The sequence below is a fragment of the Dermacentor variabilis genome, chromosome 8, assembly GCF_050947875.1.
Source record: "Dermacentor variabilis isolate Ectoservices chromosome 8, ASM5094787v1, whole genome shotgun sequence".
In the NCBI taxonomy this organism is placed as follows: domain Eukaryota; kingdom Metazoa; phylum Arthropoda; class Arachnida; order Ixodida; family Ixodidae; genus Dermacentor; species Dermacentor variabilis.
This window is the reverse complement of record NC_134575.1, coordinates 61,709,064-61,736,016: the sequence shown is the minus strand read 5'-3', so window position 1 is coordinate 61,736,016 and position 26,953 is coordinate 61,709,064. Positions and strand designations below refer to the sequence as shown.

At 45.7% G+C, this 26,953-nt stretch overlaps 1 protein-coding gene, 1 long non-coding RNA gene and 1 other non-coding gene across 3 annotated transcripts in view; all 3 read left to right on the top strand.

The window, feature by feature from the left end:
* LOC142590267 (pleckstrin homology domain-containing family A member 8-like) overlaps window positions 1–26,953 on the top strand; it is a 278,236-nt gene that overhangs the window by 229,522 nt on the left and 21,761 nt on the right. The window lies entirely within an intron of this gene.
* Window positions 9,227–12,597, top strand: LOC142591050 (uncharacterized). Its single transcript, XR_012830318.1, has 3 exons — window positions 9,227–9,643; window positions 10,274–10,336; window positions 12,376–12,597. It is a non-coding gene; the product is annotated as an uncharacterized LOC142591050 (long non-coding RNA).
* Window positions 11,992–12,064, top strand: TRNAL-CAA (transfer RNA leucine (anticodon CAA)). Its single transcript has one exon. It is a non-coding gene; the product is annotated as a tRNA-Leu (tRNA).

Here is a 26,953-nt window from a genome sequence, read left to right as displayed (position 1 = left end):
AGATCGGTCAACTCCGGTTGCTATGCTTGGATTTCGCGAGGACACCGAACAGCTGGGCATTTTCATGAGAAATACTACCATTGCTCTGACTTTATGGAACTGCTTGGAGAAGAGCAGCTGCATCGCTAATCTTACGGCCTTCGTTGCGCAAAACGGCGACGGTTTTCCAAGACCTGGGTTCGTTATTGTGCCCATCCTGAAGCCTCGCTCGTCGCGAATAACCAGAACAGATATCGCATGGTTCGAGAAGTACCACCCCAACGTTCAATTGATATTTCCGACACGAAAACACGCACACGTACTTGAAAGCTTCTCAGGACACCTGTGTCAGGTGGTGACCATCACCGAGACCGAAATAAACGCACCTCTCGATGGCTACAGTTCCTGCGAGGAACGCCGAGTAAGCCCATCTGCTGTCAACCCACACTTCGCGGAGCATATGCTAGGCTCAAAAACGTACCCCAAGCACGAGCGCATTACTTTTGCCAGTACTGACTTCAGTGATGAACATTGCTTTCGAAATGCCGGTCTGGTCTTCGACTTCATCAAGCAAACTTACAGATACCTCAACAACACTCTGATCGAAAGGTGCAACCATGGCGAGAGTGATTCGCTGCTGCTGGAGAGACGCGCTAATTTTCTTATGGTGCCCTCAAATGTGGCAACACCCGGTTCGTATTATGCTTACGCTACGGTTCCAATAACATCTATCTGCTTCCTCACAAGTCGAGGTAGGCCCGTTATCCCTTCGTTCGCTTCCACCTGGCTGTCTTTCTTTGCAATATCCCTGATGCTAGTGCCCATGGCAACAGCGTTCCTTCTGGTGCTTCACGTCCGAGCTCGTCAGTGCCAAAAACAAAGGCCGAGTGTTTTATCCTGGACAGTCTTCTTCGTAGCGTCATACGTTGGTCGGTGTGCCCCCCAGACATCTAAGTCGACATCAGCGGCTGTAAGGATAACGATTGCTGCTTGGCTGTTTGGTATGTTTTTCTTGATCCAGTTCACCCAAACAGAAATTACCGCGTCTCGGAGCGTTCCACCGTACTCGCCTGAAGTAAGGCAGACTGCGGAGCTCACCGCTCAGCTCGATGCTGGCACCTTGCGGCCTTGTATGCGCACTGCAGTGGCAAATATTACGGAGCAATTCAGTCTTACACTGTCTTACATGAAATCGGTACATGGCGCGAACAAGAAATGCGGCAGGGAATGCCTACCCTCTCACAACTGGACTGAGTGCTTACCCAAAGCCCAGAGGGGAACCCACGCTTTCATACACTACTGTCGGCCATTTCTCTACGATAACGGTTTGTCCTGGGGACTCGTAATTGGTGAAGACGAGCTGATGACATCCCTGTACTACTTTCCGATCCACAGAAGATTTGCTCTCAAGTAAGTTGATCGCGAACGTTTCAGTGTATGTTTCTGGGCTCTTGCATTTTATATATTAATGTATAACCAGTATAATCCCCGTACACAAAACGCTTGTTGCATGTCGCCATGATAAATACTTCGTAGGCATTTATCGCGAAATAAGCTACAAGTGCACGTGGTTGTCCGAGAACTGAGGTCGCCGGTGTTCTGGGAAATGTCCCTATGTCAGCATAAGTCCCCCTCCCCCCTCTCATCGTCACTGCTGAACGAGTTAACCTAAATAGCATAAATTACTATTATATATATGTTTGCAGGTCGGATATGCCTATCATTCACATTACCTGTCAGATACAAAGGTCATTTAGCTATCCATTGCAATACCTTTCAACTCAGACTTCCGAGCAACTCATGAAAATAGAAGAGAGCTTTACTATACACTTTTCAGAAGATATACAATGCTAATCTCAACCTGAGGGAGGTCTTGCTAGCTCTGCTTGTTTAAATTCTGTCTCACAATGACCACAAATTCAAATTCATGGTTACAAGCTGCAGAAACAGGTCATACAGATTCATTCGTTCGTTCTGAGGTCTCTGTTCCGCTGTAACCACCTTCCCGATTCCTGTGCTGGTAACCCACTCAAGCTTTCGTACAAAACTGCTTGTTATAGCTCTTTGTCAATCTTGCCACTCCTATTAGTGACACCAAAATTGGCACCCTAGCACTGACGTAAAGAATCGAATTATTCTTCTGTAGCAACTGATTTACCAAGCCACACTTTCGACGCATTAACCTTGCAATGTCGTTTCTCGGTTGTTGACCATGGAATGCGTCTTCATTGCTGAATGGATTAGGGGAAACAAAATGATGATTGCGCATGAGCGATCATGTTGCACATGTTCTCACTATTCCACGTATAAATAGGTCCTCAGCACATTGTGGCACATTTATGCACTAGTACGCACTTGGCCCCGGTCGTATTAATCTTCTCTTTGCAACATTGTCTCCCGTCAACATTATTTTTAATAGTGCTATGTATCCACCTATCGTGTCTCGGCTGAGCTTTGTGAACTTGCCGCGTAAGTTTACCTAAAGCCGCTGTGGCGTAAACACTGGCTAAATCGTTTGTGACTTGCACAAAATTTCAGCGTAAAGTGCAAGTCCTGTGTAGTGCTGGTATTTATGTAATACTTTTTGCAACTGAGAAGGAACATTATTTGCAGTGAACAATTTTAATGCATCGCTTACGCCAGACTTCTAAAATGGCACTAGAAATAAATGTAAGTTACGTAATAGTAGGCAAGTATCCTTTCTACAATACCAAAAAAGCTGCACGTGCACGAAGATGAGGCTTGATAAGCCCGAAAAGACACAAAAACGAAATGCGGGTGGCGGTGACACCTTGACGTCTAATCCGCGCCATCTCAATGGGTATCTGCTTCTGACAAATTTCTTATCGTCCAAAATAGACGGCGCTCTATTTAGGATTATCAAAACAGTGAGCGTGGCGCGTTTTGATAACACGTCACACATTTGTTCAAATAGAAAAAAAATTGCAGCACAATTCATCTCACGATCACTGTCGCCGGTAAAGCGTTAGCATTGAATCAATATTGCGACACGATGCATTTCCACGGTGAAAACGGGGTGTATGTATGAGGCATGTATTGCAGCGGATCCACTTTTCTTGTGCGCACATGTTCGTTTACTTATTGCAGGTACCAACACCGACGTCTAATGTTGGCGCTGGAAGAGTCGGGACTCATGGACAAGGTTTTAAGAAATTCCTTTCTACGTCGTAGTAACAGTACCTTCGTTACGTTCGACATCCCGTTCACCGACTACGCCGCTGTCTACGTCGTCGGCTGCAGCCTCTCTCTCTTGGTGCTTTGCGCCGAGGTGTTCTTTCCACGGAGGGCACACAGCCAACATCGCCTTCGGGGAGCTCCGCATCCACGCCTGATCGACCTCCGCTTTGGCTGGAAGAAAGCCATTACGAGACGCCATAGTGACCATGCAAGCTGTGACAACTTGAAGCGCACAGTTGGGGAGTGGCATGCCTCTGCTCACGCTGGCTGCTCTCCGAAGACGTAATCGAGCGTTTTCTGTCAAAACTACGAGATCCGCACGGCGCACGTTAGAGCAATCTAGGTGTTGCCTAGACGCTATGTAGTCTCTTCCGTAGAAACCATCGAGCTCTAGGCCTGTGTGCTAGTGAAGTAGTAAAGCAGGCATACTGTTTTTGTTTGGGCAGTGCTAAAGGTGCTTCGGGCCTAGAGTACATTCTTTGAGCAGTAACTATTAAATATAAAACATTCACCACTAAAGTCAATTGTTTATGGTATGGATTTCATCTGCTACAATATTGCGGTTCATTATTTTTTTTGTAATGAACTCGGTTTTACAAATTTCGATTTGGATTGGCTGTACTCGCCAGTACTTCCACGTGCAAAATACTATCATGAGTTTGTGTTCTAAGTTCAAAAAAATAGGTTGCACACGTTCTACGCATGAGTCCACGACCAGCTGCTAAAACACGTGTTGCTAAGTGAGACATGCAGCTGATTGTTTGTCCGATTTGAACAGGTGCAATTTGTGCATGTTTCCTTAGGTCATCTGCAGTGTTGGAAGGGTAGTTGTCGAATGGTTACCACGTTTTACTGCCTCTTTTAAAGCAAAGTTTTCTTTGCAAATCCTCCGGGACTTCCCCCCGCGGTTTGGAGCTCTCCTAGATGCTCCTGTTATCTTACTGAATAGCTCATACTTAAAGAGTAAAAAAAAACTGCGAGTCCCACGCGCTGTGGGAATCAGTTTAGAGGAAGCTTTCGTGTATGACGGTTAAGAACGTTGTTGCCATTTTGCAATCATATGGAAGTAAAGGTAATTTCCGTTATATTTCCTCTTGGTCATGCATTGCAAACGCGGTCAAACACACAGTGCCCTTCTATCATTTTTTGATAGGTTACAAACGTAGACTCCCGATTATAACCTCTCAGTTTGCTATAATTATTGCGCTTAATTGGGGACCATTTGTCGGACCATTTGCCATGTGCCGCCCGATGAGTGTGTGACTAGCAAGCATGTATTATTCCACTTTTCACTATTCTGTCTCCCTGCTACACTCTCGCCCATTCTTCCCTCTCTATTTTTTCTCTGTGCCTTTTCTCTTCTAGAGCCAGCACACATTGTGCCCCTCCTGGTGGCAGTTACCACCTAGCTGTTTTCCTCTTCTCGATGACTCCTCTTATGCGTGCGAACGAAATAAATAAAAAAAATTATGGCAGAACCCATCTGACCATGTCTGTCAACGGCAATGCTCTAGCATTGCACCAATGTAGCGACTACAGGCATTGCCACCGTCGAAATGAGTTATGTACGAGGCGCGTACTGCAGCGTGATTCCTCTTGCGTGCTTTCCTAAAAAACACTCGGCGCCACCTAGCCCCGCTGCAACAAAGCCTGTACATGACCCCCGAGATTCATGGATCGCCGGTGCGTGCGAACGCTGACAAAGCGTCATGAGGCAACCGGGCTCCTCTCACGTGTCTTTTTTGTTGTTGTTGTTGAACATGGTGCGCCATCTAGTGGCACTGGCGAAAAATCCGCGCGTGGCCTCCGATACCAGAAGCGTGCTGCACGGGCGCCTTCGTACGCTGAGAATTGTTTCCTCACTTGCCGTACAATTACAGGCACACACTCAGTGACCCAAGTTGAGAAATTCATTGGAGGGAGGCACATACCCGGTGCATTCATGACGCAGCTCACTATAACGTTGCAGTAAAAGACGCTCATTGAAATTGACACATGCCTAGTCGATTTGTGGCGCAGACTGATCTTTAGTCGGGTCGCTGTCCTTGAGGCACCCTCGTGACGGGACTTCGATTCCGCTTAGCATCGGATAAATTGTAGGGAACTTTTTCGTCATTCTAAACAGGCACATTTCCAGTGACAGATACTTAGTTACACAAGTTGGCGTCACAGACGTTCATTAAAAAGCGGGACACCTTCGCCTACTAGCATATCCCCAATGACCCAAGTTGGCATCAAAGACTATTGAAGACTATCAAGGCCACTGAAGACCAGCAAAGACTGAGTGGCGCATGTCCAGTGCTTCAAGTCGATGTCGAAGAGCTTCTTCGAAACGCGCGACCTACCGAGCCCCGCATCTACAGCGACCCATGTCAGCGCGAAAGAGGTTCGTTGAAGAACTGCATGTATGTACACATTACCGCATACACAGCAGCACAAGTTCGTCCGATTGTTGGTTTCGAACCCTGTTACTTCAGCACAGCAGCGCGATGCGCGACCCATCTGACCACCGACCACCCAGTAACCCAGGCAGGCGGTAAAGCGGCTATACAAGCATACATACAGGGTCTTGAATATTTGGCTTCGCGTGCTCAAAAAAAAGATTTTGCGCTCGCCGCTGCACCGTTCTTGCTCAAATTTGGCACAACGATCGCAGTTTGGCGTCAACTTCATCTTGTACAACACTTGTCACAATTGTTCACCTGTTTTTAACACAAGAATGAGAAACTGTTTTCGTCTAAGCGAAAAGTGCGTCTGAAAACGCGGCCACGTATGTATGCATGTATGTATGTATGTATGTATGTATGTATGTATGTATGTATGTATGTATGTATGTATGTATGTATGTATGTATGTATGTATGTATGTATGTATGTATGTATGTATGTATGTATGTATGTATGTATGTATGTATGTATGTATGTATGTTATGAGCGTCCCCTTCGGAACGGGGCGGTGGGTTGCGCCACCAAGCTCTTGATATTGTACTTCCTAATGTCCTACCCAAGTTAATAAAGAATAAAGAAGAAAAAAACCGCTATGAACTCCCAAAACCACATTTTCTGACCCCATACTGCGAACTTTGCTCTTGTACGTCTCCGTTTTTTGTCGTTTCCCTACTTTTCTTCCACCAATCCTCCAATCGCCTTTTACTAATCCCTATTGCGGACATGCTTACTTTTCCCCTGCTCTTGTTGAACCCAAGCGCTTCATGGAGGCCAGCGGTGCCTAAATCGACCGCTGGGCAGATGTCTTCACGCGGTCCTAAACAGGCTCTCGAAACATCTCGAAGATAGAGATGTCTACCCCGCAGCAATGATCAGCTTTAGACCCGGGCTATCCACCCAAGACGCTATGAAGCTCCTCAAGCATCAGATCATTGACGCAGACACGAGAGACGCGAGAGTAATCCTAGGGCTAGACCTCGAAAAGGCATTCGATAATTTATCACACGACTACATACTCGACACGATCTCCAACCTCGACCTCGGCACGAGACTCTACGTTTATACAAAATCGTTCCTGAGCGACAGAACGGCCACCCTCCGTCTAGGAGAAATCAAGTCCCAGAAATACAAACTCGGAGGCAGGGGCACCCCGCAAGGTTCTGTCATCTCTCCGACGCTTTTTAACCTTGCGCTAGCTGGCCTAGGCAAGAAACTGGATCAACTCGAGAACGTCAAATACACGATATACGCCGATGACGTGACACTCTGGGTCCCCGGAGGTAGCCTGGGATCAATTGAAAGCGCTCTGCAGGAAGCGATAGACGTGATCGAGGAATACCTCGCTCCCACCGGCCTGCGATGTTCGCCTGCGAAGTCGGAGCTCCTCGTCTACAAACCATCGAGGAACGGTCCCAAACCAAAGAACGCAATCAGAGACACACACGTCATTACTCTCAGAACAAAAGACGGAGGAACCATTCCACACGTCAGCAAAATCAGAGTCCTTGGGATGTTCATTGAGAGCAACGGCTCTAACGCCGCTACAGTGGAGAAGATCGTGACAAAGTCGAATAATGCATTGAACCTCATACGACGCGTAGCCAACAGACAACATGGCCTTAAGGAAGAAAATCTTCTCAAGCTAACACACGCCTTTGCGCTATGCCACTTCACTTACGAGGCGGCCATGCACAGATGGAAGGTAGCGGAGAAGGACAAACTCAACGTACAACTGAGGAAGCTAGTCAAACTAGCGCTGGGAATCCCCAAGAACACCGAGACAGAGCTCCTGCTGCAACTGGGGGTACACAACACACTTGAAGAAATCGCCGAAGCTCAAGAACGGGCTCAATGGACAAGACTCTCTGGAACCAAACCGGGTAGAGACATCTTAGCCAAACTAGGTCATGACACCACAGTAATCGAGAATCTACATCAAAGCGTTCCGACGGACATACGCAACTTTTACACGGTTCGCCCACTGCCGCGGAACATGAACCCGGCGCACCATCAACCCAGAAGGCTGGCACGCGGATCGTTCATCCTGCGCGAAATACGTGATAAGAAGATCCTAGCCTGTTTCGTTGACGCGGCACAGTACCCAACCAGGAAAGCCTTCGTTGCCACCACGATCAATAAGCAAGGTCAAGTGAGAAACGCTCTCACAGTCAAGACCCACAAGTCCGAGATAGCAGAACAGGTTGCCATTGCACTCGCGCTCACAGACCCGACTACCACCCACGTCTACAGCGATTCACGCTCGGCCGTCAAAGCCTTTCAGAGAGGAGCAGTTGCAAGACAAGCACTACAAATAATCAATAGATCCGCAACGCTGCAGCATCACACCATCTGCTGGTTCCCGGCACACCTCGGAGAGATCGAGGACGCCCCTCGCAATCTCAATGAGATAGCTCACAGGAGCGCGCGAGACCTAACCTTCCGCGACGCCCCCTATTCTGGTCGTGACCATCCCAGCGAGAATCGGGACCCTCCCTCCACATATAACGAGATCATAAAGCACTTTTACCTAGACCGCAGAATATACAGCACACCTCACAATAAGCTCACCAGGCCTCAAGCCCTGACGTTCAGAATGCTTCAAACAAACACGTACCCCACGCAGAACAGACTCCACCACTACATGCCTGACCTATACAAAACATCATATTGCGAAAATTGCCATAGAACACTAGACGTACATCACTTGCTCTGGCCGTGTGGTCGGACCCACGCAAACAAGGATCAAGACTCCGCCAGGCTACAAGACGCATTACGCAGCACGGACCTGGCGGAGCAGCTCTGGGCCGTCCAGCGAGCCCACGATGCGGCCAGGGAGTTACAACTCCCGGTCCCAACGTGGGAGTAGCCCGCTCTATGGGACCTTGCGCCCCGTAGCTCGCAGGACCTTTCTATAAAGTTACTCCATCCATGTTGTTGTTGTTGTAGCCTGTGGCACGTGTGGCTCCTACCCACGATGGGACACCGCAGCAAGCACATGCTTCTTCTTCCTTCTTATATCTCGCTGTATAGGTGCGTGTTCTAAGGCGTCCCGATCTCGTTTCGAAAAGTAATGAGCTTCCCTTTGAGTTATCATAAATTGTTTCTTTCCTGATTTCGTTTTTTACTCTTAAGTACCCACGAAACACAGAACCTCTTAAAAACTTCTTGAAACGGCTACAAACGGCTATAGACGTCTGGGTCTATGATAAGACTGAAAATAGAATTTTTTCTAAACATAACCTCAGCACTTGGAATATGCTAGTATATATTCTATCTGCGGCAAAACTCACTACTGGTGTCACTAGAGTCTGTTTTGGTAAACGCATTCAGAATGTCTAACTCAAGAACTTTTCTAGATCTTTTTGTCTAAAAGTGCATAAAATGCCAAACGACGTGTTAAATGTGCGGTTACCGTCGGCCGTCGGCGTTAGCGAATAAAAGACGCCACAGACAAATCGAACTTGTTGGAAGCAACATAAGTTAATTGGCTTTAATATTAAATAATTTCACACCAGAACTTCAACAATCAAGGGCGCGTTATTGTTTTCCATACAAGGCGCGCACACGACGCCTGGAAACCATTCTATGCTCGCACAGCAGGTATTTACAGCAGCAGGAGCGAAACGCCGGTGTTGCACAGCGGTGTCACAGAGCCACCGCGCTGCGATCACTTCGGCGGCACAATCCAAATTTGTCGGACATCTCATTCTGTGCTGGAGACACTGGGAGGCAGGAAGTTTGAAAAAACGGCCATTGCCGTCCGCTATGTCTCGGTCGTGGGTTCGTTATCCAGTTGTGCGTCATTCTAAGCCGTTCTGTACATTTATACTGGATATTAACTGGAGTCATTTAGCTGTGCTGATGCTGTGTGCCGTGTGTTTTGCATCAGTGCTTCGTGACATCGGCTGTATTGCGTGTTTTCGCTGACGGCTTACTACCACAATGGCGGGATCTGCGTTCGCCGCCTTCGTGTCTCGGTGCGTCTTTGTACGTCGCACGTTCGGATAACACTTTTTCCGGTAAGTTAAATACATTGCACTTCGTTTTTCGTCAACAATGTGAACATATTTAGGTGTTACCCGCGTCGATTCTTGATATATGGGCTCTTCTGCCCTGCGAGTTTTCGTCATTACTTTTATACGAGGGTTCTGCTTGTGTTCAGCATTACCGCGCTCCACGACTTCCGCAACAACAGTCAGAACTTTGCCCTGCTTGTTAGCCTGTGGTTAACGTAGCACGAGCCAACCGAAAGGAGTGCATTCGAAGACGACGCGCTGGCTGTAATGCTGAACCAGACTGAACTCGCACTATTTTGTGTCCTTTTGTTCTTGCGTGTGCGCGCGTGTGTGTCAGTGACTATGCAGTTTGTAGCGTTCCCACTTTATAGCAAAACAAAAAATATAACTGCAGTGTTGACTTCATCTATACAATTCCAAATTAAATCGTCTGCTGATGTACAAATTTCACTTGTGTTTTGTTCTAAATAAGCAGCAAAACCTTTAACCTAGTAGGTGCTTCATCTGGGAGTGAAATCACGACAGCTTGGCATTTATTAATGAATGACTGTGACCGGGTCACCTTATTTGTAATTGCAAATTTGCCTTTCAACTGACTTGATGCTATCTTATTTTGTCCCTTTCACTCTATAGACGGCTGGACATCCTTCTTGTACCTTGGCACTAGCTGGATGACGGGACCTCATCATGATCAGTGTAAGCCAATGTACTGCACCCTCTCTGGTCCTCCCAGTGCTTTTTGTATAAGTTAAGGCCAGGGAGCGCTTCGTGGTAAAATAGCTAGTTGGTGTCTCACAAATGGCCATTTTTTTGCACTGGTCCATTATAAGCTGCCACTATTATAACCAATTTCTCAGTGCCAGTGTACATACACAGTTCTACTAATAATTAGTTTCCCTAAGCCTTACAAAATTTACCTGTAGGTAGTCATTGCTATGTAAGAACTCACAAATTAACTCTGCTGTGTCATAGAAGTATTCCATACATGAGTAAAAATTTTCTACAACAGTGTACATTACACCTTGCTTCCCTAATGCACAAATGTATTCAAGCCAGTATTTGATTAGTTTGGTATTCTAAATGTTTTCTGTGTGATTTAGTTTCTTTACAGGAACTTACTGTACAGCATCAGCAAGCAGTCTAATTTAAAATTTATGTGTGCTGTAAAAGGTGTGCTTTGCCGCTAGAATTGATAAAACATGGGCCAAGGCTTCCATACAAGGACAAACTTCAATTTCGCTCTACCACCATCAGCACTTGGCTGGCGCTTGCAAAATGAATCACATCAAGTAGCTTGTGCCAGACTGTTTTTTAACCTTATTGTGAGGAGATCACAAAGTAATCTGTGGAGGTACCTGCGTCTGAGATATAGATTGCGCTGCAACATATGTGCGTGTAGAACAGGCATGATGCTGAGGGTTCCAGCAGTTTGCAGAGGTGCTTTTAAAATTTTGTCATAACTGCAATTTTACCTGTGCTGTTTTTTATCACCTATTTCAATAATATCATTGGAGGTGTTATCAGAATTTGTCAATCTATTTGCCCTGGCCCATTAGCCTGCCACATTTGCCTTTTCACTAGGTGGGCAATTATTCTGCATGGACCATTACTTGAATACACCTTTTTGTGTGCAGTGGCTTCTCAGTTGCAAGTCAGCATAGATGCTCAGAATTACCTGAGGCTATAGATACATTGATGAATTTGCCACCTATACGAATCACTTTGCACTTTCTCACGCAAACAGCATGCTAACACTTCCAAGTCAGTGGGCAATGTTATTGTTTGATCACATCATGAGATACATTCAACTTTGTATGACGCATCATCCAAGGTGTTGCGTCATTTGTGTGAGGTGTTGCCCGAAGCCAGTTAGGGTCACATGAAAATATATCAACAAAGTGATTGATCCAGCTAGGATTGTTGCTTTGGAACACTACTTTATCACCAGTCCTCCTTTGCATGCTACCTGCTTACTCTGTACTGTGTCATGTTTAAGTTTGAAAGAAAGGCAACAGCTAGGCAGTGCAAAATGCCAAACTTGCTTTTAGTTCAACAATATAAAACGCTATTTAACTCTTTAATTAAGTTAGTACATCATTTACCTGCAGAGTGAATTATTGTTTTAAACTGATTATATTTTGCAGGAAGCTTCTCAGACTTGTTTGACAGGTTGATAAGTGGCTTTTTAGCCACCAAAACACCATACAATAAATTAAAGGCTGACTTTGACTCTGCTATGCAACTTAATGACTATATGCCAGGAACAAGGTCTCTGAGTTGTGGCGCTGGCTAACACTCCCAGCGTTCGACTAGGACACATAAATACCCAAGAAAGTGGATGGGAAAATGACGCCGCTGTAGCTCAATTGGTAGAGCATAGCACGCAAAATGCGAAGGTTGTGGGTTCAGTTCCCACCTGCGGCAAGGTGTTTTTTTCATCCACTTTAATTTCCATTAATTTATCGTTTCTTTATTTAATTTATTAAGCACAAGTAATTTCCCCTATGTTGTCCTTGATGTCAGTGTTTGTTGGCTTCTTATGATAGGAAATATACTAGTCATTTTAAACATCATCGCATACATACCTTAAGATACCTGTAATTTAAGAGAAATGGGAGTGCTTAAATTTATTTTTAATGTGAGCCAAACTTCTTACTTAGCACATATTGCTAATTGAAGTTCCAATTTCAACATTCCCATTTCTTCCCTTGCCCTTTTTTTCCTGTTCTGTGCAGGTATTGCTTTCCTATGTCTACAAGAACCGTCACGCCTGGCCTGTGACAGCAAGCTTTTGTGGGCAGCCAGTTGCTCTCCTACGAAGGCTGGCCTACTCTGGCAGCGGCGGCAATCATCTTCAAGATTTATCCATGATCACCTTTGCTGCTATTTGTCACTCTTGTTAATTACACTTTCTGCATCTTTTCTAATTTATTAGGTAATAAAGTATGAGTATGTGACATGGTGTGAAGTTGATGCATTGCTGCATTTTCGCTTGCAATCACCTTTTATGCATGAAAAGCTCATCATACAGTTTATGAAAAAAAAAATAACAGCATATTATGATTTATCTTTCAGTTCTTGTAACATGCAACATACAAGGAATTCAATAATGGATGGTATGCTGAAGAACTCGCCATTATTTCTGCGCGATGCTGTGCAAGCATGTGGCGCTACCTTACAAGAGGCACCCAGAAAGTAAGTTACAATTTACTTTTAAATGAAGCATGGACATCAGAAAAAATATATTTATATTGCTAGTTATAGTGGTTCGCAGAGTGTTTTTCCAGATGTGTACTATCCTTTATTTCTTAACTCATTGCAGCACAGTGTTCTGTTTCGTATACTGGTGTAAGGCTATTGTGCCCCCTGTAGCTGAAACAAGGATGTAATTTTTGCCTGAACTGCAGCATCACTGACAAAATTTTTCTTTGCTAGAAACTATTTCAATTTGGTGGAGACCCAGCAGGACGAAGTTAATTTTGTCAATAATGACGTGTTTCATGCAGAGATGTTCTTGTTTAGGTCAATGGGCGAACATTGGCATGATAGCATACGATAAAGATCTTGTTTTATTTGCAAAATAATTCTGACAGGTGGCATTCAATTGATTGGTCAAATTAAAAAGTGCTAATTGACAAATGAGGCTGTACTACACTATTCCCATGGTTCACATCTGGAAAAACTACCTCTGCATCACTCTATCCGACAATATAAACTTTTTTTTCTGATGTCCATGCCTCGTTTAAAATAAATTGTAACTGTGGGCAAACGTCGTGTTACTGGAACAGCTGCCGCAAAAATTTGAGGGAATGTCTAATAAAACTCTTCAGTTGTTCTTGTCAAGCTGTCCATTAGCCAACTTTTAGCGTAACGTTAGCAGGGCTTACTGAAGTACTTCTAGACGTCCATGGCTACAAAATGTCTTGATCAAGACAGCTACTAGGCTTTTTAATTAGCCGTTCAAGACATCTTTTAGACATCAAATAGCTGCTTGCGTGTTTCGTGGGTAGTTACTAATGGCAGGTTTCTTTTCCATTGCCGCCACCCATGAGATTATTTCAGCCTCTCTGACTTCCCGCTTGACGTTCTTTGTTGCTGTGTTGCCCACACTAAAGGCAGCATACTTGCTGGCAAACTTCCTAGTTCTTTTCCTCCGCTGTGAATCATGGTTTTTCCTTTAGAGATACCTCAAATCTCTCCCAGCCCATTTACTTCTCAGCCTGGCACAGACTTGTTTCGCCACCTGCCGTCATTTGTAGAAAGCAGTGTATCAGGGAGGTCTGCAGTGGGTTGCCCGCTTTGGAGCAGATGATTGTTCTCGCTGAAATGCTGCTTTCTACAAATGACGACGGGTGGCGACACAAGTTTACGCTTGCGCCGTCGCAGCAGCAGCTCCCATCCCCATAAGTGCAGGCAAATTTTCACTTTTTCTTAGAAACCAGACAATTAACTGTGCCAAGTGTTATACTAAACAAAGACGACCCCAAAATGCGACCGTTCTGCAAAATTTGAGCAAGAACAGTGTAGTGGTAAGCGCAAAATCTTTTTTTGAACACGCGCTGACAAATATTCAGGACCCTGCACATACATAATAACATACCCCCGAAAAGTGCGTGAAGTACACTAAGAATCCTAACGCAATTAAACATCTGTGTGCCATCGATTATGTGTACGTTAAAGAATCCCAGGTGGTCAAAATTTATCCGGAGTCCTCCACCACGGCGGGCCTCATATTCATGTCCTGATCTTCCCATATAAAACCTCAGAATGTATTAATGCGTCAGCATTCTGAAGGTACTTAACGCATTTTTCTAGGGCTATGCATGTATATATGTATGTTTGTATAAAGCGCACTGCCGATATTTGTAGAAAAAAAAAGACGTGTCTTATAGACTGGAAATTACGGTATGTTCTTTGCGCCTTTAAATAATCAGTCCGAAGTGCGTCCTCTACGTACGGCATGTGTATTTTTTGTGCCCAGAGTAACTGCAAGCTATGTACCAATTGAGAGCTGGAGCTCCCGAACTGTGTGTTAAGCGGCAAACTTTCCTTCCTTTTCTTTTCTTTTTGGCTGATGCACTTCTTTTCTGCCAAATCCATTTGTACTACTGACTTAAACCATCAGGAACTTGAAAGATAAATTTCTGCCACCGTCTTTCTTTCTTTAATCGCATGAAATTGCATACTTTGAAGCAGAAAATTGAAATTCCAATTTATTGCTGAACCTGGCTTTAACTTTGTCTTGGTTCTAGAATTAATGTTCCTTGAGAAAGGAAACGACGTCCTTTCAAAATGTGTTGGTAAGAATTAGATGCTTCGATACGAAAGCATTATGTTCACAACACTAATTACTCGAAACGTCTTTGTGTAGTCCAAATATCGATTTCTTGTTAACTTTGCCTGCTGTTGATAGCGTCATGTCGTTACCGTTCAAAAAATATATAACACTTGGATATACACGGCTTCTAACATACTTATTTAGGTAATTTTAGTTGTCGCATCGACCGGAAAGTGGGCATGCCTCGTCGTGGAGTTGACTTCGTGCGAAGCTTTCATCACATAAAAACATGTCTCTGACACAAGCTTTAGCGTTGGTGTTTCGACTCCTTTTGCCTTCTACGTAGTGCGCCTTATAGTTATAAGGAATGTATTTGTAGCTATCGTGCGTTCCTCTTTCCTTGGGCGTTACACCTTCATTCGAAGTAGTAATGAGCAGGATACAGAGGCTCCTTCTATATCTAACGATGAAGTTAGAAAGGCCTTGCAAGACATGACCCCGGTAAAGCGGCCGATGACGATAGAATAACATTCGATTTAATTAAAGATGGAGAAAATATCGTGGTTCCATAGGTTGCCCCAACATCAACATATCAACATTATACTTATCCACAAAAAGGCAGACATTAAAGAATTGAAAAATTATACGCCCATTTGCTTGCTTTCAGTATTGTAAAGAATATTCAAGAATATAATTTCCAATAGAAGGAGGGTAACACTTGACTTCGGTCAACCAAGAGAACAGGCTGGCTTGAGGAAGGGATAATCTACTGCCACATGGTAGTGACGTATAAAGAACACAGCAATACGGTGAAAAATGAAACTTTTATTGGGCGAACTTGTGCCCACAAAAACGGGCTACACTTAAAGAACGGCGACAACGGCGAACACAGTCGGCAATCGTCTAAATCTGATCAGCGGGTTAAGCGCGTCGGCTTTTATACAACAGTCGTCGAACGTTCCAGCCTAATCGCTGGGACCCGCGTGTTTTCGGCAAAGTTCTACACCATTTGCGTCACGCGATGAAATCAGATAACACAAGGTTCGGTTAAAACAGACAGCGGATAGGACCATTGGTAACTTTCGAGAAACTTCACCCGCCGTGGTTGCTCAGTGGCTATGGTGTTGGGCTGCTGAGCACGAGGTCGCGGGATCGAATCCCGGCCACGGCGGCCGCATTTCGATGGAGGCGAAATGCGAAAACACCCGTGTGCTTAGATTTAGGTGCACGTTAAAGAACCCCAGGTGGTCGAAATTTCCGGAGTCCTCCACTACGGCGTGCCTCATAATCAGAAAGTGGTTTTGGCACGTAAAACCCCAAATATTATTATACTATTATTTCGAGAAACTTCCGACACATGCAGGCGCGTCCTCCGCTGTGGTGATAATACGTGGTCGCCCGATAAAGATATACAAGTACACGTGTCACTACGATAGATCACACACACACACACACACACACATATATATATATATATATATGTCATCAATCAGATAATCGAGAAACCTGCACAGTACAATCAGCCTCTCTAAATCGCTTTAATATATTATGAAAAGGCACTTGATTCAGTCTAGATACCAGCAGTCATAGAGGCATTGCGTAATCAGGGTGTACAAAAGGCATACGTGAATATTTTGGGAAATATCTACAATAATTAAACAGCTACCTCGGTTCTCCACAAGGAAAGTAAGAAGTTACCCATCAGGAAAGGGGTCACGCAAGGAGACAATCTGTCCAACGCGAAAAGCATTGGTCAGATTGATTGCTTGCTCGTTCGGTCGCTTGCTCGCTCGCTTGCTTGCTTGCTTGCTTGCTTGCGGACTTGGAAGAAGTATTCAAGCTGTTAAACTGGGAAGGCTTAGGAGTGAGGCTCAGCGGCGAATATCTCAGCGACCTCCGGTTTAATGATAATATTGTCCTGTTCAATATCGCTGAGGACGAATTACAACAAATGATTGAGGACCTCAATATAGAAAGTGTAAGAGTGGGGTTCGATTAATATGTAGAAGACAAAGGTAATGTTCAATAGCCTGGCAAGGGAACACGAGTTCAGGATCATCAATCAACCTCTAGAGTCTGTTAAGGTGTACGTTTAGCTAGGTAAATTACTCACAGGGGACCTTGATAGTGACAAGAAATTTACAGAAGAAAAAAAATGGGTTGGAGGGCATACGGCAGACATTGCTAGATCCTGACTGGCACCTTAGCACTATCATTGAAAATGAAGGTGTACAATTTTTGCATTCTACCGGTGCTAAGATCTGGGCCAGAAACTTGGAGGCTGACAAAGAAGTTCGAGAACAAGTTAAGAACACCCTGCTGGGGCGTCTACGTGAGTGTGTGTGCGAAGAAACTGTAATGCAAGTCCGGCGAGGATGCGAACTCGTCAAGCACCCGGCTAGTTCCACGTCGGGACCGGCAGATCTAGCCCACCGGCCCGGTCGCGGGCACGTCGTACAGCCAGGATTTGCTTTTCTAGAGCGGGGTTACGCAGAAGCGAGTCCCACTCCTCCTTGATGAACTTGGGGTATGTCGACCCGCTCAACCAGAGCATGTGCAGTAGAGGGGAGGTGTGCCCGCAGGACGGGCAGGCGTCGTCGGGATACACGTCGGGGTAAGGCTCGTGGAGAACGGAAAGACACGGATATGTGCTGGTCTGTAGAAGTCTAAGCGAAACGGCTTGCGCCCTGTTCAACTTGGGGTAAGGGGTGGAGAGACCCTTCTAGACAGGTAGAAGAATTCAATAATCTCGTTGTGAGTAGCGGGAGCGTCCCTGTGGCTGTAGGGAAGAGGAGAGTCGACGCTTCTTGCAGAGGAAGCGCTGTCGGTGAGGTCACGCGCAGCCTCGTCAGCAGACTCATTGAGTTTCGGGGGAGCACCCTCGACCGACACTACGTGAGCGGGAAACCAGTGGATAGAATGATGCGTGAGAGCATATGGACTCAAGCTGCTAAGAAGACGAGCAGTTTGCTTGGCGACGCAACCCTTCTGTTAGCCCTGACTGCCGTTTTGGAATCGGTATATATCCCGGACCCACGACCGCCTATTAGGGCGAGGGCGATGACGGCTTGCTCGGCGACACCGGGGTCTGAAGTGCGAATGGAGGCGCTATTGGAAATCTTGCCGCTGGAGTCGACCACAACGACCACAAAGGTCTTCCCATCGCTGTACTCCGCGGCGTCGACGAAGCTTGCTCTAATGTCTCGTTGCTTGATCTGTCTGAGGATGGCTGATGCTCTGGCCTTGCGTCTGCCCTCGTTGTGGACGGAATGGACGTTTCGGGGCACAGGGTCCACTTTGAACTTGTCTCGAATGCACCTAGGGATCGAGGTACTGACTATTGGGAATCCCGCAGAGTAGTAACCCAGCTCTTCGAGGATGCGTTTACCTGCCGCTGTGGTGCTCAGGCGAGTGAGTTGTTCTGCAATCCCAGCTTGAGGCGATCCGCGGTATGGGTCCTAATGGGTAGCCCGAGAGCCCTCTTGTCTACTTTGCGGATGAGAGCGTTGAGCTTGTCTCGCTCCGCTCTGAGCCAGTTATGCATAGAAATCGTGTACTTGAGATGACATAGTACGAAGGCATTGAGCAGCCTGAGGATATTGTTTTCCTTCATGCCTCGGTGACGGTTTGCAATTCTGCGAACCAGGCGGAAAGCGTTGTCCGTCTTTGCGATGATCTTGCGGAGAGCCGTTCCGTTCCCGCCGTTGAATTCGACAAACATGCCCAGGGCCCGAATAACGTTGAACCTAGGTATCACCCTTCCCCCCCCCTCCCCCGTCACAAGTGCGAAAACTGATGCTGCTTTTGGAGACTGGGTTCCAATCTTTCCAACAATTTGTGTGAAATACCGCGAATTCCATATTTTTCTAGCTTTAGTAGTAAGATATCGTGTTTAATTGAATCAAAAGCTTTTCGAAGGTCTAGAAATATTCCGATGGTGAAAAGCTTTTGTTCGAAGTTAGAAAGAAGGCGATCTTTTATGCCCAGTAGAACAGTCTGCGTGGATTTACCAGCCTGGAATCCACACTGTTCTTTACATATTATGTTTTTTTTTTACCTAGCAAGTTTTGTAATCTTTTATATACCACACGTTCTGCGATTTTGGAAAACAGTGGCAATATCGAGATAGGGCGATAGTTGTCCATATCATTTTTGTCACCTCCCTTGTAGATTACTGTAACTCGAGCTGATTTCATCTTATCGGGGAATATATCAGTCAGGAGCATTCTGTTGCATATATGCGTTAAAGGTGAACTAATGCTTCTGATAGCGGCTTTTACTGGCACCGTACCCATATCGTCATCACCTGGTGAACATTTATTTTTAAGGGAATTAATGAGAGCTACGACTTCTTCTTCAGACGCGGAGGTCAGAAATAGAGACTCACAGCAACTAGCTTTCGTATAAAGCTCTATAGGTGATGGGTGATGCCCATTAACAGTTATTACCCCGAAAAGTGAGCCTGCTTCCTTACGAAATTATACAGCATGAAGACTATATCAGGCACAAGATGTACGAATTCTTTTTTAACTTCCCCACGACAATAAACTAGGTTGGGGGATATTAAGGATACGATTTTTTAGAAATGTGGTGTCCGAATTACATGAGATTACGTGCATGATTTTCTTGTGTCGTGTCCAACTTACCTAACACGTCCTTAGCGCTCGCATCGACCGGACTCGTGCACTGCAGACAACCATACTCGAGGGACTGCGCTGGGATGAGCTATGTCGCCACCACAGCACTGTGCGCTGATTATCGTACTGGGCATTTAATTACACATGTAGGGAAAGTCTGCACGGGCCAGAACTTTCCGTAGAGACTTATCGAATGGCCGCAAAGTTATAGGCTCTATGGCCACTCGTTGTTGGATGTTTAAGACAGTAATATAGGCAGCTGCCCTTGATGCGGATAGCTCAAAGGCGTGTTTAGTTGGTTTTGTTTGTTTTTTGTTTGTTTTTCAGGGGAGAGCGATAGCCTCTTTAGCGACTAGTCAGTCCAGAACACCTTACTTTATCTACTGCGTATTACAGCGTCAGACCGGTCTCGTGGTGTCTCTGTGTTATGGAAGGTGTCTGTATGTGTATCCCGAACGGCAATGCGAGAAGAAAAATTCATCTACTGTAGCAGCATCATCAGCCCCACGGCCGCAATAGCAAAGCTCGCACAACATCGATCGGTGGTGGCAAAAACTGTGACGGAATTGACGAAGAGAACTCGCGAATAAAGCTTGCCTTTAGAAAAATGTTACGAAAGAAAGCGCACTCACAAAGATCAGCCAGCTTATCGTACCAACCGATGCAATAACGAGTGCTGTATAAGGTCGACAACAGGCGGGTATTTAGAGGCAGGAAATGTGCGAACTTGCGCACTTATGCAAGATATAAGCGTTAGTCTATCCACAAAACTTAAACGTCAGTTGCAGCTGCCGACGTAAGAAGGAAATTTTAGAATAGTTTGGAAGCAGTTTTAGCGCCTCTGCAGACGATTAGTAAGGAGGCCCCGACTTTTACTTGAGGTTGGCAGGCCCTTTTCCGTTGTCTACACGCTGCGTGCAGCATGTCGTGCAGTGTGCTGTGTAATTTTGACGCATCACTGACTTATACACGCTTCCTTGGTGGGAAGATTATTGGTTTCTGCTGCTGCTGCTGCTGCTGCTGCTGCTGCTGCTGCTGCTGCTGCTGCTGCTGCTGCTGCTGCTGCTGCTGCTGTTGCTGCTGCTTGCTAGTACTGTATAGATGGCTATTCTATAGCCATCTATCTTACTGTATTGCATGCTGAGGTGACACGTACGTTTCATATGTAGAACCTATTGTACTTCTGCGGAAAAGGGCATTGAGATTTGTGACTTTGTTGGAACGCGCTTCATGGCAGAGCAAGGCGAGTGAGCATCACGCATCGCAAACAACAACTGACCATTTATTAGCTGCAATTATTTCGAACAAGAATCGTTCCATGTGCATGCCCTTTTGGCACTTCCCCAACGCGCCGTTATGCGTCACCACAGTACTCCCCCACAGTACTCCCACAGTGTGCGTTCGCGAACAAGGGGCGCACTCGCACGACACGCTGTGACTCATAAGCTCATGCGCAACGGAGGTCTGGTACACAGTCTACTCCGCGTGGACCATTTGACGGCCTGTTGGGCCTTTCCTATCTGGTCTGCTGGGGTTGGACAAGATAGGAAACCCTGTAGATTCCAGAAACCGGTGCGGCGCTGTCCCCAGCCACGCTGCACTGGCATAGCTTACTTGAGGTAAGTGCCCTAGCCTTTTCCTCGCTTCATGAGATTTTTTTCTTTTACGGTGATTGCGAATATTTATCTTTCTCTTTTCCATCAAGGGCAGCTCCGTGAATAAGTTGGAGGATGGCCCTTGCAATTGACAAATTGTGCAGGAGAATTGCAGTTGTCAGATGGATGGTCGTTGGCATCACACTTCGCACACGTTTCTTTTCCTCTTCGTGATTGTCTTGCATGATTGGCAGAAACCTGGAGGCTTACGAAAAGGGTTCTACTCAAATTGAGGACGACGCAACGAGCTATGGAAAGAATGATAGGTGTAACGTTAAGGGATAAGAAAAGAGCAGGTTGGGTGAGGGAACAAACGCGAGTTAATGACATCTTAGTTGAAATCAAGAAAAATAAATGGGGGCATGGGCAGGACATGTAATGAGGAGGGAAGATAACCGATGGTCATTAAGGGTTACGGACTGGATTCCAAGGGAAGGGAAGCGTAGCAGGGGGCGGCAGGAAGTTAGGTGGGCGGATGAGATTAAGAAGTTTGCAGGGACGACATGGCCACAATTAGTACATGACCGGGGTTGTTGAAGTATGGGAGAGGCCTTTGCCCTGCAGTGGGCGTAACCAGGCTGATTATTATTATTATTATTATTGTTATTATGATTATTATTATTATTATTATTATTATTATTATTATTATTATTATTATTATTATTATTATTATTATTATTATTATTATTATTATTATTATTATTATTATTATTATTATTGTCCTCTGGCACCTGTAGTACCACCTCGGGCTCGGTATGTACGATCGGACATGGATCTTCAAGTATCCTGCGTCGAGTGAACTGGGCATAGTACTGTTATTAAATGTGAGTATTACGTGTTTTGTGGGAATCTGTTGTTGATTTCACCGGAGTCTTATTCTCTGCACTCTCAAGGGGCTCTTCGTGACTGAGGTTCAAGAACTCCTCTTTCAATGTTACTCCCCTGCTTGTGTTGAGCAAGAGATGTGGACAGATTGTTACGTTAGTGTCACCGATACTTGTGAGTTCAGCGATCTTTTCAACTTGACCTTTCTTTGTCAGTTCGAAGAGGAGGTATTCGCTTGCCATGTTTCAGGCTTTGTAACCTGGTCCAATCGTGCTTGCTAGGCATTTTGATACGAGCGAAGGTTTTCTCGTGGTTGTGCTGCCATCACTGTGGAGGACACGTCACTTTGGGAACGTGCGTTCGTTTGGTTTCTAAAAGAACTGGAATGTTGCTTCGGTGCCTCCTCGTTTTCGAGGGCGATCTTGGAAGGGGGGGGGGGAGCCGTTGCCATGTAAGCCCTGAAAAATTCGGCGGCGATGGGATCCCCTAGTGTAGCAACATCAAACCGGTTTTGCGGAAAAACCGGTTATGCGGTTATTCGATTTACCGGTTATTCGAATTTGAAAACCGGATAACCGTAGTGATCGGTTATACGGTTGGTTATTTGGTTACTAGTAGCCGGATATTCGTATACCCTGGTATTTGTTCATCTGTACTTGTGGCCAAATTACCTCTCTGCTAGATTTGTAGTTATTTTTGCAACTGCTCGTGCGAGCCGGATATCCTGTCTCCTTAACCTCCTTACCTTTCCTTTTTGAAATTTAACTTTCCGAATCGCTGTGCTCTCAAAAATAGTACTACAGGTTTTCACCCTGAAATTATTCCGAGCGCCAGCTATATTACTCGAAGCGCCAGCCTGCTTAATCCCAGCGCCAAATAACTTATTCTACGCGCCACGTATTTTTATACTAACGCCAGTGAATTTAATCCGAAGCAAAGATGCATTTGCGGAGATGTTATTGCAGTTAAAAACAATGACAAAATTTTACGACGGCCAAACATAAGTGAAGAGCTTTCTTGAAGAGCATTATCGTGGGACTACAGAAATGCGTTTCCCGCGCGATATATCATCGAAATATTGCACTGATATGGACATTGTAAAACTGCCGTGAACAGGTCATACAAAACGTAGTTACTTGATGTCTTTGCTGACATGCATTGAAACAAAGGGCCATCCAGCAACAAACTGTTGATTCGTAAGCTTAATAAAAACAGGCTGAAAAGAGCATCACGTGACTTCTCATCATTTTGTTTTCTACAGGGCCCATTGACATGGATATCAAGTGAACGAGCTTCGAACAATCTCTGCGTTTATAACGACGTAACGCATCTGAGATCACATGGAAGAAAGTGTTACGAGATCTCACGTAACATTCGCCAGCATATTCCTTATTCTCATCCATATTGACATGGACATCAAACGATCGGGCTTCGATGGAGTTCTGTGATAGTACTCACGAAGGGTACGCTAGACCACCTGGTCAAAGATGTCACGTGACCTTGCGTAACTTTCGGAAGCTCACATGTGATTCACGAACACAGTGAGGTGGGTGCCAAAGGAACGGGAATCGCAAGAGCTATGCGATGGTACACAGGTAGCGAACGTCAAATCACGTAGGAGACCCTGTCCCATGACCTCACGTATCTTTCGCTGGCCCATGCGTGATCCCCAACCATGCTGACGTGCATATGAAACGATCCGGGTTCGAACAAATTCTGCGATGGTAGGCCCTTCCCCTACTTCAGACCACGTGGAAAAGAGTCACGTGACATCACGTAACTTTCGCCAGACCATGATTAATTGCCAACCATGCCGACATGGATACCAAACGAGCGGGATAATCAAAAGCTATGCGGTGGTGTACATGTAGTTAACGTGAAACCACGCGGGAAAAGGTGTCACGTGACTTCACCTATCTTGCGTTAGCCCATGCATGATTCCCATTATATACTGACATGGATATCAAACGATCGCGCTTCGAACAAGGTCTGCGATGGTACGCACTTCGCGTACTTCAGACCACGTGGAAAAGGGTCACATGACATCACGTAACTTTAGCCAGGCCATGGGTAAATACCAACCATGCCGACATGGATATCAACCGAACGGGAAAATCAAAAGCTATACGATGGTTCCCACATAGGGAACCTCAGACCAGCTGGCGAAGTGGCAGGGGTCAGCACAAGCGCAGTGCAATGACCGCGCCTCGCCCTGGAGACACCACCTGGCTGATCATGGTAATCTCGGCACCAGGTAAGTATGCCTTGTGGCGGTCTGGCTTCGCCAGCCCAAGCTTCTGGCCTCGCTGAGATTCTCTGGCTACTGAGAAACTACTCGAGTAAGATTTCCAAAAAAGCTAGTATATATTTATAGTGAACTTACTTACGCATTCTTCTTCTCCATATGTCATTTAAGTAGGTCGATTGTATATTTGCCGAAATAAGTTATAAAAGCATGAAGTTGCACATACCATTAGCATTGTCAACGTTTGCGTCAAGTTTGACATGGCGACCTGGTGGTGGCGCAGCTTGCCACCGCTTTGGCGCCATTGATAGTGGTAACGCTGTAGGCGCACTCACTCACGCGCTCATATATATATATATATATATATATATATGCGTGTTTGTGTGTGAGTGAGTGAGTGAACGAGAAGAAAGGGAACTGGGGAGACCAATGTATTTTTAATCGTATTATAAGAAGCCAACGAACAAAGACACCAAAGACAACATAGGGGAAACTGTTGGTACTTAATAATTAATCAAATTATGAATTAATGGAAATGAAAGTGGATGAAGAAACAACTGGTCACAGGAAGGACACGAACCCATAGTTTCGCATTAGGCGTGCGACGCTCTTACCAATAGAGCTACAGTGGCGCCGTTTTCCCATCCACTTTATTTGTTAATCAAAGCCAACAGAAAAAGAGAAGCCAAGGAAAGCATAGATAAAATCAGCTGCAGTAGTTGAAATTGAAATCCACAAAGGAGTATACAGCAAGGTCACGGCACAATAGATTTCATGGTTTCGCACCTACTTGCCTACGAATGTGGGGAAAATGCATATGTGTCTCTGGTATGACACAGCCCTCATAAGGCGCAACTAAACGAATGAAAATTCACTGGTAACCTAAACAAATCAAGGTGAACCTTCACTATTCACAAGCAAGTACCTTCACGTTCAGATGGCTCATGAAGCAGTGTGCTGGCTGTGCCAAGAAGTCGAACAAGGGTGGCGACCTTCAGGTAAACTAAGGAAACCAAGGTGAACTTTCACTATTCACGAGCAGGTAGCTTCACGCTCAGATGGATCATGAAGCAGTGTACTGGCTGTGCCAAGAAGTCGAACAAGGGTGGCGACCTTCAGGTAACCTAAAGAAACCAAGGTGAACTTTCACTATTCACGAGCAGGTAGCTTCACGCTCAGATGGATCATGAAGCAGTGTACTGGCTGTGCCAAGAAGTCGAACAAGGGTGGCGACCTTCAGGTAACCTAAAGAAACCAAGGTGAACTTTCACTATTCACGAGCAGGTAGCTTCACGCTCAGATGGATCATGAAGCAGTGTACTGGCTGTGCCAAGAAGTCGAACAAGGGTGGCGACCTTCAGGTAACCTAAAGAAACCAAGGTGAACTTTCACTATTCACGAGCCGGTAGCTTCACGCTCAGATGGATCATGAAGCAGTGTACTGGCTGTGCCAAGAAGTCGAACAAGGGTGGCGACCTTCAGGTAACCTAAAGAAACCAAGGTGAACTTTCACTATTCACGAGCAGGTAGCTTCACGCTCAGATGGATCATGAAGCAGTGTACTGGCTGTGCCAAGAAGTCGAACAAGGGTGGCGACCTTCAGGTAACCTAAAGAAACCAAGGTGAACTTTCACTATTCACGAGCAGGTAGCTTCACGCTCAGATGGCTTATGAAGCAGTGTACTGGTTGTGCCAAGAAGTCGAACGAGGGTGGCGACCTTCAGGTAACCTAAAGAAACCAAGGTGAACTTTCACTATTCACGAGCAGGTAGCTTCACGCTCAGATGGATCATGAAGCAGTGTACTGGCTGTGCCAAGAAGTCGAACAAGGGTGGCGACCTTCAGGTAACCTAAAGAAACCAAGGTGAACTTTCACTATTCACGAGCAGGTAGCTTCACGCTCAGATGGATCATGAAGCAGTGTACTGGCTGTGCCAAGAAGTCGAACAAGGGTGGCGACCTTCAGGTAACCTAAAGAAACCAAGGTGAACTTTCACTATTCACGACCAGGTAGCTTCACGCTCAGATGGATCATGAAGCAGTGTACTGGCTGTGCCAAGAAGTCGAACAAGGGTGGCGACCTTCAGGTAACCTAAAGAAACCAAGGTGAACTTTCACTATTCACGAGCAGGTAGCTTCACGCTCAGATGGATCATGAAGCAGTGTACTGGCTGTGCCAAGAAGTCGAACAAGGGTGGCGACCTTCAGGTAACCTAAAGAAACCAAGGTGAACTTTCACTATTCACGAGCAGGTAGCTTCACGCTCAGATGGATCATGAAGCAGTGTACTGGCTGTGCCAAGAAGTCGAACAAGGGTGGCGACCTTCAGGTAACCTAAAGAAACCAAGGTGAACTTTCACTATTCACGAGCAGGTAGCTTCACGCTCAGATGGCTCATGAAGCAGTGTACTGGCTGTGCCAAGAAGTCGAACAAGGGTGGCGACCTTCAGGTAACCTAAAGAAACCAAGGTGAACTTTCACTATTCACGAGCAGGTAGCTTCACGCTCTGATGGATCATGAAGCAGTGTACTGGCTGTGCCAAGAAGTCGAACAAGGGTGGCGACCTTCAGGTAACCTAAAGAAACCAAGGTGAACTTTCACTATTCACGAGCAGGTAGCTTCACGCTCAGATGGATCATGAAGCAGTGTGCTGGATGTGCCAAGAAGTCGAA